Genomic DNA, 19,647 nt, shown 5'->3' on the forward strand with positions numbered 1-19,647 from the left:
TCGAGCGGCACGCGGATCGAACCCACGGTTTTCACGCTATGATTTTTTTAAATGTGGTGCGCGGCGGAGAAAATGCGCGCGTCGGACGTCATTTCGGCTTAATATCTATTGTCTCCTTGGGAGTAGAAAGTCTTTTCATGGCTCTTTGGAAAGGTTTGCATCTCCCTTGTAATCGCCTTTAAGCGGCACGCGGATTGGACCCACCGTTCTTCCGATACGATTTTTTAAATGTGGTGCGCGGCGTAGAAAAGACGCGCGTAGGACGTATTTGCGGCTTAATATCTTTGGGCTCCTTGGGAGTAGGAAGTCTGTTCATGCCTCTTTGGAAAGGGCTGCATCTCCCCTGTAATCGCCTTCGAGCGGCACGCGGATCGAACCCACGGTTTTCACGCTATGATTTTTTTAAATGTGGTGCGCGGCGGAGGAAATGCGCGCGTCGGACGTCATTTCGGCTTAATATCTCTTGTCTCCTTGGGAGTAGAAAGTCTTTTCATGGCTCTTTGGAAAGGGCTGCATCTCCCCTGTAATCGCCTTTAAGCGGCACGCGTATCGAACCCACGGTTTTCACGCTACGATTTTTTTAAATGTGTTTCGCGGCGGAGAATAGACGCGCGCCGGACGTATTTGCGGCTTGATATCTCTTGTCTCATTGGGAGTAGAAAGTCTGTTCATGGCTCTTTGGAAAGGGCTGCATCTCCCCTGTAATCGCCTTCGAGCGGCACGCGGATCGAACCCACGGTTTTCACGCTATGATTTTTTTAAATGTGGTGCGCGGCGGAGAAAATGCGCGCGTCGGACGTCATTTCGGCTTAATATCTATTGTCTCCTTGGGAGTAGAAAGTCTTTTCATGGCTCTTTGGAAAGGTTTGCATCTCCCTTGTAATCGCCTTTAAGCGGCACGCGGATTGGACCCACCGTTCTTCCGATACGATTTTTTAAATGTGGTGCGCGGCGTAGAAAAGACGCGCGTAGGACGTATTTGCGGCTTAATATCTTTGGGCTCCTTGGGAGTAGGAAGTCTGTTCATGCCTCTTTGGAAAGGGCTGCATCTCCCCTGTAATCGCCTTCGAGCGGCACGCGGATCGAACCCACGGTTTTCACGCTATGATTTTTTTAAATGTGGTGCGCGGCGGAGGAAATGCGCGCGTCGGACGTCATTTCGGCTTAATATCTCTTGTCTCCTTGGGAGTAGAAAGTCTTTTCATGGCTCTTTGGAAAGGGCTGCATCTCCCCTGTAATCGCCTTTAAGCGGCACGCGTATCGAACCCACGGTTTTCACGCTACGATTTTTTTAAATGTGTTTCGCGGCGGAGAATAGACGCGCGCCGGACGTATTTGCGGCTTGATATCTCTTGTCTCATTGGGAGTAGAAAGTCTGTTCATGGCTCTTTGGAAAGGGCTGCATCTCCCCTGTAATCGCCTTCGAGCGGCACGCGGATCGAACCCACGGTTTTCACGCTATGATTTTTTTAAATGTGTTGCGCGTCGGAGAAAATGCGCGCGTCGGACGTCATTGCGGCTTAATATCTCTTGTCTCCTTGGGAGTAGAAAGTCTTTTCATGGCTCTTTGGAAAGGTTTGCATGTCCCCTGTAATCGCCTTTAAGCGGCACGCGGATCGGACCCACCGTTCTTACGCTACGATTTTTTAAATGTGGTGCGCGGCGTAGAAAAGACGCGCGTAGGACGTATTTGCGGCTTAATATCTTTGGGCTCCTTGGGAGTAGGAAGTCTGTTCATGCCTCTTTGGAAAGGGCTCCATCTCCCCTGTAATCGCCTTCGAGCGGCACGCGGATCGAACCCACGGTTTTCACGCTATGATTTTTTTAAATGTGCTGCGCGGCGGAGAAAATGCGCGCGTCGGACGTCATTGCGGCTTAATATCTCTTGTCTCCTTGGGAGTAGGAAGTCTGTTCATGCCTCTTTGGAAAGGGTTGCATCTCCCCTGTAATCGCCTTTAAGCGGCACGCGGATCGGACCCACCGTTCTCACGCTACGATTTCTTAAACGTGGTGCGCGTCGGAGAAAATGCGCGTAATATCTCTTGTCTCCTTGGGAGTAGAAAGTCTGTTCATGGCTCTTTGGAAAGGGCTGTATCTCCCCTGTAATCGCCTTCGAGCGGCACGCGCATCGGAACCATCGTTATCACGCTACGATTTTTTAATGCCGCCAGGGATAGGCCGAAAGCGTGGCAGGTGGCGTTCGTTAGGGACAGTCATGGAGGTGATGCACACCGAGTTGCACGCCATTTGGAGTTGGCCCGGCCTAGATGTGAGCGTTCAAAGTCAGCGCGTTTGTTTAAACTTTCTCCTCCAATTCGTTGCAATTGTACAAGCGTTTCTCGTTCATCCGACTGGAGCGTAACGCTTTATAAGTTAATATTTCTGGTCTCCTTGGGAGTAGAAAGTCTGTTCATGGCTCTTTGGAAAGGGCTGCATCTCCCCTCTAATCGCCTTCGAGCGGCACGCGGATCGAACCCACGGTTTTCACGCTATGATTTTTTTAAATGTGGTGCGCGGCGGAGTAAATGCGCGCGTCGGACGTCATTTCGGCTTAATATCTCTTGTCTCCTTGGGAGTAGAAAGTCTTTTCATGGCTCTTTGGAAAGGGCTGCATCTCCGCTGTAATCGCCTTCGAGCGGCACGCGGATCGAACCCACGGTTTTCACGCTATGATTTTTTTAAATGTGGTGCGCGGCGGAGAAAATGCGCGCGTCGGACGTCATTTCGGCTTAATATCTATTGTCTCCTTGGGAGTAGAAAGTCTTTTCATGGCTCTTTGGAAAGGTTTGCATCTCCCTTGTAATCGCCTTTAAGCGGCACGCGGATTGGACCCACCGTTCTTCCGATACGATTTTTTAAATGTGGTGCGCGGCGTAGAAAAGACGCGCGTAGGACGTATTTGCGGCTTAATATCTTTGGGCTCCTTGGGAGTAGGAAGTCTGTTCATGCCTCTTTGGAAAGGGCTGCATCTCCCCTGTAATCGCCTTCGAGCGGCACGCGGATCGAACCCACGGTTTTCACGCTATGATTTTTTTAAATGTGGTGCGCGGCGGAGGAAATGCGCGCGTCGGACGTCATTTCGGCTTAATATCTCTTGTCTCCTTGGGAGTAGAAAGTCTTTTCATGGCTCTTTGGAAAGGGCTGCATCTCCCCTGTAATCGCCTTTAAGCGGCACGCGTATCGAACCCACGGTTTTCACGCTACGATTTTTTTAAATGTGTTTCGCGGCGGAGAATAGACGCGCGCCGGACGTATTTGCGGCTTGATATCTCTTGTCTCATTGGGAGTAGAAAGTCTGTTCATGGCTCTTTGGAAAGGGCTGCATCTCCCCTGTAATCGCCTTCGAGCGGCACGCGGATCGAACCCACGGTTTTCACGCTATGATTTTTTTAAATGTGGTGCGCGGCGGAGAAAATGCGCGCGTCGGACGTCATTTCGGCTTAATATCTATTGTCTCCTTGGGAGTAGAAAGTCTTTTCATGGCTCTTTGGAAAGGTTTGCATCTCCCTTGTAATCGCCTTTAAGCGGCACGCGGATTGGACCCACCGTTCTTCCGATACGATTTTTTAAATGTGGTGCGCGGCGTAGAAAAGACGCGCGTAGGACGTATTTGCGGCTTAATATCTTTGGGCTCCTTGGGAGTAGGAAGTCTGTTCATGCCTCTGTGGAAAGGGCTGCATCTCCCCTGTAATCGCCTTCGAGCGGCACGCGGATCGAACCCACGGTTTTCACGCTATGATTTTTTTAAATGTGGTGCGCGGCGGAGGAAATGCGCGCGTCGGACGTCATTTCGGCTTAATATCTCTTGTCTCCTTGGGAGTAGAAAGTCTTTTCATGGCTCTTTGGAAAGGGCTGCATCTCCCCTGTAATCGCCTTTAAGCGGCACGCGTATCGAACCCACGGTTTTCACGCTACGATTTTTTTAAATGTGTTTCGCGGCGGAGAATAGACGCGCGCCGGACGTATTTGCGGCTTGATATCTCTTGTCTCATTGGGAGTAGAAAGTCTGTTCATGGCTCTTTGGAAAGGGCTGCATCTCCCCTGTAATCGCCTTCGAGCGGCACGCGGATCGAACCCACGGTTTTCACGCTATGATTTTTTTAAATGTGTTGCGCGTCGGAGAAAATGCGCGCGTCGGACGTCATTGCGGCTTAATATCTCTTGTCTCCTTGGGAGTAGAAAGTCTTTTCATGGCTCTTTGGAAAGGTTTGCATGTCCCCTGTAATCGCCTTTAAGCGGCACGCGGATCGGACCCACCGTTCTTACGCTACGATTTTTTAAATGTGGTGCGCGGCGTAGAAAAGACGCGCGTAGGACGTATTTGCGGCTTAATATCTTTGGGCTCCTTGGGAGTAGGAAGTCTGTTCATGCCTCTTTGGAAAGGGCTCCATCTCCCCTGTAATCGCCTTCGAGCGGCACGCGGATCGAACCCACGGTTTTCACGCTATGATTTTTTTAAATGTGCTGCGCGGCGGAGAAAATGCGCGCGTCGGACGTCATTGCGGCTTAATATCTCTTGTCTCCTTGGGAGTAGGAAGTCTGTTCATGCCTCTTTGGAAAGGGTTGCATCTCCCCTGTAATCGCCTTTAAGCGGCACGCGGATCGGACCCACCGTTCTCACGCTACGATTTCTTAAACGTGGTGCGCGTCGGAGAAAATGCGCGTAATATCTCTTGTCTCCTTGGGAGTAGAAAGTCTGTTCATGGCTCTTTGGAAAGGGCTGTATCTCCCCTGTAATCGCCTTCGAGCGGCACGCGCATCGGAACCATCGTTATCACGCTACGATTTTTTAATGCCGCCAGGGATAGGCCGAAAGCGTGGCAGGTGGCGTTCGTTAGGGACAGTCATGGAGGTGATGCACACCGAGTTGCACGCCATTTGGAGTTGGCCCGGCCTAGATGTGAGCGTTCAAAGTCAGCGCGTTTGTTTAAACTTTCTCCTCCAATTCGTTGCAATTGTACAAGCGTTTCTCGTTCATCCGACTGGAGCGTAACGCTTTATAAGTTAATATTTCTGGTCTCCTTGGGAGTAGAAAGTCTGTTCATGGCTCTTTGGAAAGGGCTGCATCTCCCCTCTAATCGCCTTCGAGCGGCACGCGGATCGAACCCACGGTTTTCACGCTATGATTTTTTTAAATGTGGTGCGCGGCGGAGTAAATGCGCGCGTCGGACGTCATTTCGGCTTAATATCTCTTGTCTCCTTGGGAGTAGAAAGTCTTTTCATGGCTCTTTGGAAAGGGCTGCATCTCCGCTGTAATCGCCTTCGAGCGGCACGCGGATCGAACCCACGGTTTTCACGCTATGATTTTTTTAAATGTGGTGCGCGTCGGAGAAAATGCGCGCGTCGGACGTCATTTCGGCTTAATATCTATTGTCTCCTTGGGAGTAGAAAGTCTTTTCATGGCTCTTTGGAAAGGTTTGCATCTCCCTTGTAATCGCCTTTAAGCGGCACGCGGATTGGACCCACCGTTCTTCCGATACGATTTTTTAAATGTGGTGCGCGGCGTAGAAAAGACGCGCGTAGGACGTATTTGCGGCTTAATATCTTTGGGCTCCTTGGGAGTAGGAAGTCTGTTCATGCCTCTTTGGAAAGGGCTGCATCTCCCCTGTAATCGCCTTCGAGCGGCACGCGGATCGAACCCACGGTTTTCACGCTATGATTTTTTTAAATGTGGTGCGCGGCGGAGGAAATGCGCGCGTCGGACGTCATTTCGGCTTAATATCTCTTGTCTCCTTGGGAGTAGAAAGTCTTTTCATGGCTCTTTGGAAAGGGCTGCATCTCCCCTGTAATCGGCTTTAAGCGGCACGCGGATCGAACCCACGGTTTTCACGCTACGATTTTTTTAAATGTGTTGCGCGGCGGAGAATAGACGCGCGCCGGACGTATTTGCGGCTTGATATCTCTTGTCTCATTGGGAGTAGAAAGTCTGTTCATGGCTCTTTGGAAAGGGCTGCATCTCCCCTGTAATCGCCTTCGAGCGGCACGCGGATCGAACCCACGGTTTTCACGCTATGATTTTTTTTAAATGTGTTGCGCGTCGGAGAAAATGCGCGCGTCGGACGTCATTGCGGCTTAATATCTCTTGTCTCCTTGGGAGTAGAAAGTCTTTTCATGGCTCTTTGGAAAGGTTTGCATCTCCCCTGTAATCGCCTTTAAGCGGCACGCGGATCGGACCCACCGTTCTTACGCTACGATTTTTTAAATGTGTTGCGCGGCGTAGAAAAGACGCGCGTAGGATGTATTTGCGGCTTAATATCTTTGGGCTCCTTGGGAGTAGGAAGTCTGTTCATGCCTCTTTGGAAAGGGCTGCATCTCCCCTCTAATCGCCTTCGAGCGGCACGCGGATCGAACCCACGGTTTTCACGCTATGATTTTTTTAAATGTGCTGCGCGGCAGAGAAAATGCGCGCGTCGGACGTCATTGCGGCTTAATATCTCTTGTCTCCTTGGGAGTAGAAAGTCTTTTCATGGTTCTTTGGAAAGGGTTGCATCTCCCCTGTAATCGCCTTTAAGCGGCACGCGGATCGGACCCATCGTTCTCACGCTACGATTTTTTAAACGTGGTGCGCGTCGGAGAAAATGCGCGTAATATCTCTTGTCTCCTTGGGAGTAGAAAGTCTGTTCATGGCTCTTTGGAAAGGGCTGTATCTCCCCTGTAATCGCCTTCGAGCGGCACGCGCATCGGAACCATCGTTATCACGCTACGATTTTTTAATGCCGCCAGGGATAGGCCGAAAGCGTGGCAGGTGGCGTTCGTTAGGGACAGTCATGGAGGTCATGCACACCGAGTTGCACGCCATTTGGAGTTGGCCCGGCCTAGATGTGAGCGTTCAAAGTCAGCGCGTTTGTTTAAACTTTCTCCTCCAATTCGTTGCAATTGTACAAGCGTTTCTCGTTCATCCGACTGGAGCGTAACGCTTTATATGTTAATATTTCTGGTCTCCTTGGGAGTAGAAAGTCTGTTCATGGCTCTTTTGAAAGGGATGCATCTCCCCTGTAATCGCCTTCGAGCGGCACGTGGATCGAACCCACGTTTTTCACGCTACGATTTTTTTTAAATGTGTTGCGCGGCGGAGAAAAGACGCGCGCCGGACGTATTTGCGGCTTAATATCTCTTGTCTCATTGGGTGTAGAAAGTCTGTTCATGGCTCTTTGGAAAGGGCTGCATCTCCCCTGTAATCGCCTTTGAGCGGCACGCGGATCGAACCCACGGTTTTCACGCTATGATTTTTTTAAATGTGGTGCGCGGCGGAGGAAATGCGCGCGTCGGACGTCATTTCGGCTTAATATCTCTTGTCTCCTTGGGAGTAGAAAGTCTTTTCATGGCTCTTTGGAAAGGGCTGCATCTCCGCTGTAATCGCCTTCGAGCGGCACGCGGATCGAACCCACGGTTTTCACGCTATGATTTTTTTAAATGTGGTGCGCGTCGGAGAAAATGCGCGCGTCGGACGTCATTTCGGCTTAATATCTATTGTCTCCTTGGGAGTAGAAAGTCTTTTCATGGCTCTTTGGAAAGGTTTGCATCTCCCTTGTAATCGCCTTTAAGCGGCACGCGGATTGGACCCACCGTTCTTCCGATACGATTTTTTAAATGTGGTGCGCGGCGTAGAAAAGACGCGCGTAGGACGTATTTGCGGCTTAATATCTTTGGGCTCCTTGGGAGTAGGAAGTCTGTTCATGCCTCTTTGGAAAGGGCTGCATCTCCCCTGTAATCGCCTTCGAGCGGCACGCGGATCGAACCCACGGTTTTCACGCTATGATTTTTTTAAATGTGGTGCGCGGCGGAGGAAATGCTCGCGTCGGACGTCATTTCGGCTTAATATCTCTTGTCTCCTTGGGAGTAGAAAGTCTTTTCATGGCTCTTTGGAAAGGGCTGCATCTCCCCTGTAATCGCCTTTAAGCGGCACGCGGATCGAACCCACGGTTTTCACGCTACGATTTTTTTAAATGTGTTGCGCGGCGGAGAATAGACGCGCGCCGGACGTATTTGCGGCTTGATATCTCTTGTCTCATTGGGAGTAGAAAGTCTGTTCATGGCTCTTTGGAAAGGGCTGCATCTCCCCTGTAATCGCCTTCGAGCGGCACGCGGATCGAACCCACGGTTTTCACGCTATGATTTTTTTAAATGTGTTGCGCGGCGGAGGAAATGCGCGCGTCGGACGTCATTTCGGCTTAATATCTCTTGTCTCCTTGGGAGTAGAAAGTCTTTTCATGGCTCTTTGGAAAGGGCTGCATCTCCCCTGTAATCGCCTTTAAGCGGCACGCGGATCGAACCCACGGTTTTCACGCTATGATTTTTTTAAATGTGGTGCGCGGCGGAGGAAATGCGCGCGTCGGACGTCATTTCGGCTTAATATCTCTTGTCTCCTTGGGAGTAGAAAGTCTTTTCATGGCTCTTTGGAAAGGGCTGCATCTCCGCTGTAATCGCCTTCGAGCGGCACGCGGATCGAACCCACGGTTTTCACGCTATGATTTTTTTAAATGTGGTGCGCGTCGGAGAAAATGCGCGCGTCGGACGTCATTTCGGCTTAATATCTATTGTCTCCTTGGGAGTAGAAAGTCTGTTCATGGCTCTTTGGAAAGGGATGCATCTCCCCTGTAATCGCCTTTAAGCGGCACGCGGATCGGACCCACCGTTCTCACGCTACGATTTTTTAAACGTGGTGCGCGTCGGAGAAAATGCGCGTAATATCTCTTGTCTCCTTGGGAGTAGAAAGTCTGTTCATGGCTCTTTGGAAAGGGCTGTATCTCCCCTGTAATCGCCTTCGAGCGGCACGCGCATCGGAACCATCGTTATCACGCTACGATTTTTTAATGCCGCCAGGGATAGGCCGAAAGCGTGGCAGGTGGCGTTCGTTAGGGACAGTCATGGAGGTGATGCGCACCGAGTTGCACGCCATTTGGAGTTGGCCCGGCCTAGATGTGAGCGTTCAAAGTCAGCGCGTTTGTTTAAACTTTCTCCTCCAATTCGTTGCAATTGTACAAGCGTTTCTCGTTCATCCGACTGGAGCGTAACGCTTTATATGTTAATATTTCTGGTCTTCTTGGGAATAGAAAGTCTGTTCATGGCTCTTTTGAAAGGGATGCATCTCCCCTGTAATCGCCTTCGAGCGGCACGCGGATGGAACCCACGTTTTTCACGCTACGATTTTTTAAATGTGGTGCGCGGCGCAATAAATGCGCGCGTCGGACGTCATTGCGGCTTAATATCTCTTGTCTCCTTGGGAGTAGAAAGTCTTTTCATGGCTCTTTGGAAAGGTTTGCATCTCCCCTGTAATCGCCTTTAAGCGGCACGCGGATCGGACCCACCGTTCTTACGCTACGATTTTTTAAATGTGGTGCGCGGCGTAGAAAAGACGCGCGTAGGACGTATTTGCGGCTTAATATCTTTGGGCTCCTTGGGAGTAGGAAGTCTGTTCATGCCTCTTTGGAAAGGGCTCCATCTCCCCTGTAATCGCCTTCGAGCGGCACGCGGATCGAACCCACGGTTTTCACGCTATGATTTTTTTAAATGTGTTGCGCGGCGGAGAAAATGCGCGCGTCGGACGTCATTGCGGCTTAATATCTCTTGTCTCCTTGGGAGTAGAAAGTCTTTTCATGGCTCTTTGGAAAGGTTTGCATCTCCCCTGTAATCGCCTTTAAGCGGCACGCGGATCGGACCCACCGTTCTTACGCTACGATTTTTTAAATGTGGTGCGCGGCGTAGAAAAGACGCGCGTAGGACGTATTTGCGGCTTAATATCTTTGGGCTCCTTGGGAGTAGGAAGTCTGTTCATGCCTCTTTGGAAAGGGCTCCATCTCCCCTGTAATCGCCTTCGAGCGGCACGCGGATCGAACCCACGGTTTTCACGCTGTGATTTTTTTAAATATGTTGCGCGGCGGAGAAAATGCGCGCGTCGGACGTCATTGCGGCTTAATATCTCTTGTCTCCTTGGGAGTAGAAAGTCTTTTCATGGTTCTTTGGAAAGGGTTGCATCTCCCCTGTAATCGCCTTTAAGCGGCACGCGGATCAGACCCACCGTTCTTACGCTACGATTTTTTATATGTGGTGCGAGGCGTAGAAAAGACGCGCGTAGGACTTATTTGCGGCTTAATATCTTTGGGCTCCGTGGGAGTAGAAAGTCTGTTCATGGCTCTTTGGAAAGGGCTGCATTTCCCCTGTAATCGCCTTCGCGCGGGACGCGGATCGGAACCATCGTTATCACGCTACGATTTTTTAATGCCGACAGGGACGGGCCGAAAGCTTGGCAGGTGGCGTTCGTTAGGAAAAGTCATGGACGTGATGCGGACCGAGTTGCAGGCCATTTGGACCTGGCCCGGCCTAGATGTGAGCCTTCAAAGTCAGCGCGTTTGTTTAAACTTTCTCCTCCAATTCGTTGCAATTGTACAAGCGTTTCTCGCTCATCCGATTGGAGCGTAACGCTTTATCTGTTAATATCTCTGGTCTCTTTGGGAGTAGAAAGTCTGTTCATGGCTCTTTGGAAAGGGATGCATCTCCCCTGTAATCGCCTTTAAGCGGCACGCGGATCGGACCCACCGTTCTCACGCTACGATTTTTTAAACGTGGTGCGCGTCGGAGAAAATGCGCGTAATATCTCTTGTCTCCTTGGGAGTAGAAAGTCTGTTCATGGCTCTTTGGAAAGGGCTGTATCTCCCCTGTAATCGCCTTCGAGCGGCACGCGCATCGGAACCATCGTTATCACGCTACGATTTTTTAATGCCGCCAGGGATAGGCCGAAAGCGTGGCAGGTGGCGTTCGTTAGGGACAGTCATGGAGGTAATGCGCACCGAGTTGCACGCCATTTGGAGTTGGCCCGGCCTAGATGTGAGCGTTCAAAGTCAGCGCGTATGTTTAAACTTTCTCCTCCAATTCGTTGCAATTGTACAAGCGTTTCTCGTTCATCCGACTGGAGCGTAACGCTTTATATGTTAATATTTCTGGTCTCCTTGGGAGTAGAAAGTCTGTTCATGGCTCTTTTGAAAGGGATGCATCTCCCCTGTAATCGCCTTCGAGCGGCACGCGGATCGAACCCACGTTTTTCACGCTACGATTTTTTTTAAATGTGTTGCGCGGCGGAGAAAAGACGCGCGCCGGATGTATTTGCGGCTTAATATCTCTTGTCTCATTGGGTGTAGAAAGTCTGTTCATGGCTCTTTGGAAAGGGCTGCATCTCCCCTGTAATCGCCTTCGAGCGGCACGCGGATCGAACCCACGGTTTTCACGCTATGATTTTTTTAAATGTGGTGCGCGGCGGAGGAAATGCGCGCGTCGGACGTCATTTCGGCTTAATATCTCTTGTCTCCTTGGGAGTAGAAAGTCTTTTCATGGCTCTTTGGAAAGGTTTGCATCTCCCCTGTAATCGCCTTTAAGCGGCACGCGGATCGGACCCACCGTTCTTACGCTACGATTTTTTAAATGTGGTGCGCGGCGTAGAAAAGACGCGCGTAGGACGTATTTGCGGCTTAATATCTTTGGGCTCCTTGGGAGTAGGAAGTCTGTTCATGCCTCTTTGGAAAGGGCTCCATCTCCCCTGTAATCGCCTTCGAGCGGCACGCGGATCGAACCCACGGTTTTCACGCTGTGATTTTTTTAAATATGTTGCGCGGCGGAGAAAATGCGCGCGTCGGACGTCATTGCGGCTTAATATCTCTTGTCTCCTTGGGAGTAGAAAGTCTTTTCATGGTTCTTTGGAAAGGGTTGCATCTCCCCTGTAATCGCCTTTAAGCGGCACGCGGATCAGACCCACCGTTCTTACGCTACGATTTTTTATATGTGGTGCGAGGCGTAGAAAAGACGCGCGTAGGACTTATTTGCGGCTTAATATCTTTGGGCTCCGTGGGAGTAGAAAGTCTGTTCATGGCTCTTTGGAAAGGGCTGCATTTCCCCTGTAATCGCCTTCGCGCGGGACGCGGATCGGAACCATCGTTATCACGCTACGATTTTTTAATGCCGACAGGGACGGGCCGAAAGCTTGGCAGGTGGCGTTCGTTAGGAAAAGTCATGGACGTGATGCGGACCGAGTTGCAGGCCATTTGGACCTGGCCCGGCCTAGATGTGAGCCTTCAAAGTCAGCGCGTTTGTTTAAACTTTCTCCTCCAATTCGTTGCAATTGTACAAGCGTTTCTCGCTCATCCGATTGGAGCGTAACGCTTTATCTGTTAATATCTCTGGTCTCTTTGGGAGTAGAAAGTCTGTTCATGGCTCTTTGGAAAGGGATGCATCTCCCCTGTAATCGCCTTTAAGCGGCACGCGGATCGGACCCACCGTTCTCACGCTACGATTTTTTAAACGTGGTGCGCGTCGGAGAAAATGCGCGTAATATCTCTTGTCTCCTTGGGAGTAGAAAGTCTGTTCATGGCTCTTTGGAAAGGGCTGTATCTCCCCTGTAATCGCCTTCGAGCGGCACGCGCATCGGAACCATCGTTATCACGCTACGATTTTTTAATGCCGCCAGGGATAGGCCGAAAGCGTGGCAGGTGGCGTTCGTTAGGGACAGTCATGGAGGTAATGCGCACCGAGTTGCACGCCATTTGGAGTTGGCCCGGCCTAGATGTGAGCGTTCAAAGTCAGCGCGTATGTTTAAACTTTCTCCTCCAATTCGTTGCAATTGTACAAGCGTTTCTCGTTCATCCGACTGGAGCGTAACGCTTTATATGTTAATATTTCTGGTCTCCTTGGGAGTAGAAAGTCTGTTCATGGCTCTTTTGAAAGGGATGCATCTCCCCTGTAATCGCCTTCGAGCGGCACGCGGATCGAACCCACGTTTTTCACGCTACGATTTTTTTTAAATGTGTTGCGCGGCGGAGAAAAGACGCGCGCCGGATGTATTTGCGGCTTAATATCTCTTGTCTCATTGGGTGTAGAAAGTCTGTTCATGGCTCTTTGGAAAGGGCTGCATCTCCCCTGTAATCGCCTTCGAGCGGCACGCGGATCGAACCCACGGTTTTCACGCTATGATTTTTTTAAATGTGGTGCGCGGCGGAGGAAATGCGCGCGTCGGACGTCATTTCGGCTTAATATCTCTTGTCTCCTTGGGAGTAGAAAGTCTTTTCATGGCTCTTTGGAAAGGGCTGCATCTCCCCTGTAATCGCCTTTAAGCGGCACGCGGATCGAACCCACGGTTTTCACGCTACGATTTTTTTTAAATGTGTTGCGCGCGTAGAATAGACGCGCGCCGGACGTATTTGCGGCTTGATATCTCTTGTCTCATTGGGAGTAGAAAGTCTGTTCATGGCTCTTTGGAAAGGGCTGCATCTCCCCTGTAATCGCCTTCGAGCGGCACGCGGATCGAACCCACGGTTTTCACGCTATGATTTTTTTAAATGTGGTGCGCGGCGGAGAAAATGCGCGCGTCGGACGTCATTGCGGCTTAATATCTCTTGTCTCATTGGGAGTAGAAAGTCTGTTCATGGCTCTTTGGAAAGGGCTGCATCTCCCCTGTAATCGCCTTCGAGCGGCACGCGGATGGAACCCACGGTTTTCACGCTATGATTTTTTTAAATGTGGTGCGCGGCGGAGAAAATGCGCGCGTCGGACGTCATTGCGGCTTAATATCTCTTGTCTCCTTGGGAGTAGAAAGTCTGTTCATGGCTCTTTGGAAAGGGCTGCATCTCCCCTGTAATCGCCTTTAAGCGGCACGCGGATCGGACCTACCGTTCTCACGCTACGATTTTTTAAATGTGGGGCTCGGCGCAATAAATGCGCGCGTCGGACGTCATTGCGGCTTAATATCTCTTGTCTCGTTGGGAGTAGGAAGTCTGTTCATGGCTCTTTGGAAAGGGCTGCATCTCCCCTGTAATCGCCTTCGAGCGGCACGCGGATCGAACCCACGGTTTTCACGCTATGATTTTTTAAAATGTGTTGCGCGGCGGAGAAAATGCGCGCGTCGGACGTCATTTCGGATTAATATCTCTTGTCTCCTTGGGAGTAGAAAGTCTTTTCATGGCTCTTTGGAAAGGGCTGCATTTCCCTTGTAATCGCCTTTAAGCGGCACGCGGATCGGACCCACCGTTCTCACGCTAAGATTTTTTAAATGTGGTGCGCGGCGTAGAAAAGACGCGCGTAGGACGTATTTGCGGCTTAATATCTTTGGGCTCCTTGGGAGTAGAAAGTCTGTTCATGGCTCTTTGGAAAGGGCTGCATCTCCCCTGTAATCGCCTTCGCGCGGCACGCGGATCGGAACCATCGTTATCACGCTACGATTTTTTAATGCCGACAGGGACGGGCCGAAAGCTTGGCAGGTGGCGTTCGTTAGGAAAAGTCATGGACGTGTTCCGGACCGAGTTGCAGGCCATTTGGACATGGCCCGGCCTAGATGTGAGCCTTCAAAGTCAGCGCGTTTGTTTAAACTTTCTCCTCCAATTCGTTGCAATTGTACAAGCGTTTCTCGCTCATCCGACTGGAGCGTAACGCTTTATCTGTTAATATCTCTGGTCTCCTTGGGAGTAGAAAGTCTGTTCATGGCTCTTTGCAAAGGGATGCATCTCCCCTGTAATCGCCTTTAAGCGGCACGCGGATCGGACCCACCGTTCTCACGCTACGATTTTTTAAACGTGGTGCGCGTCGGAGAAAATGCGCGTAATATCTCTTGTCTCCTTGGGAGTAGAAAGTCTGTTCATGGCTCTTTGGAAAGGGCTGTATCTCCCCTGTAATCGCCTTCGAGCGGCACGCGCATCGGAACCATCGTTATCACGCTACGATTTTTTAATGCCGCCAGGGATAGGCCGAAAGCGTGGCAGGTGGCGTTCGTTAGGGACAGTCATGGAGGTGATGCGCACCGAGTTGCACGCCATTTGGAGTTGGCCCGGCCTAGATGTGAGCGTTCAAAGTCAGCGCGTTTGTTTAAACTTTCTCCTCCAATTCGTTGCAATTGTACAAGCGTTTCTCGTTCATCCGACTGGAGCGTAACGCTTTATATGTTAATATTTCTGGTCTCCTTGGGAGTAGAAAGTCTGTTCATGGCTCTTTGGAAAGGGCTGCATCTCCGCTGTAATCGCCTTCGAGCGGCACGCGGATCGAACCCACGGTTTTCACGCTATGATTTTTTTAAATGTGGTGCGCGGCGGAGGAAATGCGCATCGGACGTCATTTCGGCTCAATATCTCTTGTCTCCTTGGGAGTAGAAAGTCTTTTCATGGCTCTTTGGAAAGGGCTGCATCTCCGCTGTAATCGCCTTCGAGCGGCACGCGGATCGAACCCACGGTTTTCACGCTATGATTTTTTTAAATGTGGTGCGCGGCGGAGGAAATGCGCATCGGACGTCATTTCGGCTCAATATCTCTTGTCTCCTTGGGAGTAGAAAGTCTTTTCATGGCTCTTTGGAAAGGGCTGCATCTCCGCTGTAATCGCCTTCGAGCGGCACGCGGATCGAACACACGGTTTTCACGCTATGATTTTTTTAAATGTGGTGCGCGTCGGAGAAAATGCGCGCGTCGGACGTCATTTCGGCTTAATATCTATTGTCTCCTTGGGAGTAGAAAGTCTTTTCATGGCTCTTTGGAAAGGTTTGCATCTCCCTTGTAATCGCCTTTAAGCGGCACGCGGATTGGACCCACCGTTCTTCCGATACGATTTTTTAAATGTGGTGCGCGGCGTAGAAAAGACGCACGTAGGACGTATTTGCGGCTTAATATCTTTGGGCTCCTTGGGAGTAGGAAGTCTGTTCATGCCTCTTTGGAAAGGGCTGCATCTCCCCTGTAATCGCCTTCGAGCGGCACGCGGATCGAACCCACGGTTTTCACGCTATGATTTTTTTAAATGTGGTGCGCGGCGGAGGAAATGCGCGCGTCGGACGTCATTTCGGCTTAATATCTCTTGTCTCCTTGGGAGTAGAAAGTCTTTTCATGGCTCTTTGGAAAGGGCTGCATCTCCCCTGTAATCGCCTTTAAGCGGCACGCGGATCGAACCCACGGTTTTCACGCTACGATTTTTTTAAATGTGTTGCGCGGCGGAGAATAGACGCGCGCCGGACGTATTTGCGGCTTGATATCTCTTGTCTCATTGGGAGTAGAAAGTCTGTTCATGGCTCTTTGGAAAGGGCTGCATCTCCCCTGTAATCGCCTTCGAGCGGCACGCGGATCGAACCCACGGTTTTCACGCTATGATTTTTTTAAATGTGGTGCGCGGCGGAGAAAATGCGCGCGTCGGACGTCATTGCGGCTTAATATCTCTTGTCTCATTGGGAGTAGAAAGTCTGTTCATGGCTCTTTGGAAAGGGCTGCATCTCCCCTGTAATCGCCTTCGAGCGGCACGCGGATGGAACCCACGGTTTTCACGCTATGATTTTTTTAAATGTGGTGCGCGGCGGAGAAAATGCGCGCGTCGGACGTCATTGCGGCTTAATATCTCTTGTCTCCTTGGGAGTAGAAAGTCTGTTCATGGCTCTTTGGAAAGGGCTGCATCTCCCCTGTAATCGCCTTTAAGCGGCACGCGGATCGGACCCACCGTTCTCACGCTACGATTTTTTAAATGTGGGGCGCGGCGCAATAAATGCGCGCGTCGGACGTCATTGCGGCTTAATATCTCTTGTCTCGTTGGGAGTAGGAAGTCTGTTCATGGCTCTTTGGAAAGGGCTGCATTTCCCCTGTAATCGCCTTCGCGCGGGACGCGGATCGGAACCATCGTTATCACGCTACGATTTTTTAATGCCGACAGGGACTGGCCGAAAGCTTGGCAGGTGGCGTTCGTTAGGAAAAGTCATGGACGTGATGCGGACCGAGTTGCAGGCCATTTGGACCTGGCCCGGCCTAGATGTGAGCCTTCAAAGTCAGCGCGTTTGTTTAAACTTTCTCCTCCAATTCGTTGCAATTGTACAAGCGTTTCTCGCTCATCCGACTGGAGCGTAACGCTTTATCTGTTAATATCTCTGGTCTCCTTGGGAGTAGAAAGTCTGTTCATGGCTCTTTGGAAAGGGATGCATCTCCCCTGTAATCGCCTTTAAGCGGCACGCGGATCGGACCCACGGTTTTCACGCTATGATTTTTTTAAATGTGTTGCGCGTCGGAGAAAATGCGCGCGTCGGACGTCATTGCGGCTTAATATCTCTTGTCTCCTTGGGAGTAGAAAGTCTTTTCATGGCTCTTTGGAAAGGTTTGCATCTCCCCTGTAATCGCCTTTAAGCGGCACGCGGATCGGACCCACCGTTCTCACGCTACGATTTTTTAAACGTGGTGCGCGTCGGAGAAAATGCGCGTAATATCTCTTGTCTCCTTGGGAGTAGAAAGTCTGTTCATGGCTCTTTGGAAAGGGCTGTATCTCCCCTGTAATCGCCTTCGAGCGGCACGCGCATCGGAACCATCGTTATCACGCTACGATTTTTTAATGCCGCCAGGGATAGGCCGAAAGCGTGGCAGGTGGCGTTCGTTAGGGACAGTCATGGAGGTGATGCACACCGAGTTGCACGCCATTTGGAGTTGGCCCGGCCTAGATGTGAGCGTTCAAAGTCAGCGCGTTTGTTTAAACTTTCTCCTCCAATTCGTTGCAATTGTACAAGCGTTTCTCGTTCATCCGACTGGAGCGTAACGCTTTATAAGTTAATATTTCTGGTCTCCTTGGGAGTAGAAAGTCTGTTCATGGCTCTTTGGAAAGGGCTGCATCTCCCCTGTAATCCCCTTCGAGCGGCACGCGGATCGAACCCACGGTTTTCACGCTATGATTTTTTTAAATGTGGTGCGCGGCGGAGGAAATGCGCGCGTCGGACGTCATTTCGGCTTAATATCTCTTGTCTCCTTGGGAGTAGAAAGTCTTTTCATGGCTCTTTGGAAAGGGCTGCATCTCCGCTGTAATCGCCTTCGAGCGGCACGCGGATCGAACCCACGGTTTTCACGCTATGATTTTTTTAAATGTGGTGCGCGTCGGAGAAAATGCGCGCGTCGGACGTCATTTCGGCTTAATATCTATTGTCTCCTTGGGAGTAGAAAGTCTGTTCATGGCTCTTTGGAAAGGGCTGCATCTCCCCTGTAATCGCCTTCGAGCGGCACGCGGATCGAACCCACGGTTTTCACGCTATGATTTTTTTAAATGTGGTGCGCGGCGGAGGAAATGCGCGCGTCGGACGTCATTTCGGCTTAATATCTCTTGTCTCCTTGGGAGTAGAAAGTCTTTTCATGGCTCTTTGGAAAGGGCTGCATCTCCGCTGTAATCGCCTTCGAGCGGCACGCGGATCGAACCCACGGTTTTCACGCTATGATTTTTTTAAATGTGGTGCGCGTCGGAGAAAATGCGCGCGTCGGACGTCATTTCGGCTTAATATCTATTGTCTCCTTGGGAGTAGAAAGTCTTTTCATGGCTCTTTGGAAAGGTTTGCATCTCCCTTGTAATCGCCTTTAAGCGGCACGCGGATTGGACCCACCGTTCTTCCGATACGATTTTTTAAATGTGGTGCGCGGCGTAGAAAAGACGCACGTAGGACGTATTTGCGGCTTAATATCTTTGGGCTCCTTGGGAGTAGGAAGTCTGTTCATGCCTCTTTGGAAAGGGCTGCATCTCCCCTGTAATCGCCTTCGAGCGGCACGCGGATCGAACCCACGGTTTTCACGCTATGATTTTTTTAAATGTGGTGCGCGGCGGAGGAAATGCGCGCGTCGGACGTCATTTCGGCTTAATATCTCTTGTCTCCTTGGGAGTAGAAAGTCTTTTCATGGCTCTTTGGAAAGGGCTGCATCTCCCCTGTAATCGCCTTTAAGCGGCACGCGGATCGAACCCACGGTTTTCACGCTACGATTTTTTTAAATGTGTTGCGCGGCGGAGAATAGACGCGCGCCGGACGTATTTGCGGCTTAATATCTCTTGTCTCCTTGGGAGTAGAAAGTCTGTTCATGGCTCTTTGGAAAGGGCTGCATCTCCCCTGTAATCGCCTTTGAGCGGCACGCGGATCGAACCCACGGTTTTCACGCTATGAGTTTTTTAAATGTGGTGCGCGGCGGAGGAAATGCGCGCGTCGGACGTCATTTCGGCTTAATATCTCTTGTCTCCTTGGGAGTAGAAAGTCTTTTCATGGCTCTTTGGAAAGGGCTGCATCTCCGCTGTAATCGCCTTCGAGCGGCACGCGGATCGAACCCACGGTTTTCACGCTATGATTTTTTTAAATGTGGTGCGCGGCGGAGAAAATGCGCGCGTCGGACGTCATTTCGGCTTAATATCTATTGTCTCCTTGGGAGTAGAAAGTCTTTTCATGGCTCTTTGGAAAGGTTTGCATCTCCCTTGTAATCGCCTTTAAGCGGCACGCGGATTGGACCCACCGTTCTTCCGATACGATTTTTTAAATGTGGTGCGCGGCGTAGAAAAGACGCGCGTAGGACGTATTTGCGGCTTAATATCTTTGGGCTCCTTGGGAGTAGGAAGTCTGTTCATGCCTCTTTGGAAAGGGCTGCATCTCCCCTGTAATCGCCTTCGAGCGGCACGCGGATCGAACCCACGGTTTTCACGCTATGATTTTTTTAAATGTGGTGCGCGGCGGAGGAAATGCGCGCGTCGGACGTCATTTCGGCTTAATATCTCTTGTCTCCTTGGGAGTAGAAAGTCTTTTCATGGCTCTTTGGAAAGGGCTGCATCTCCCCTGTAATCGCCTTTAAGCGGCACGCGGATCGAACCCACGGTTTTCACGCTATGATTTTTTTAAATGTGTTGCGCGTCGGAGAAAATGCGCGC

This window comes from Electrophorus electricus, chromosome 9 (genome assembly GCF_041902795.1).
Source record: "Electrophorus electricus isolate QZ-2024a chromosome 9, ASM4190279v1, whole genome shotgun sequence".
Classification (NCBI taxonomy): Eukaryota; Metazoa; Chordata; class Actinopteri; order Gymnotiformes; family Gymnotidae; genus Electrophorus; species Electrophorus electricus.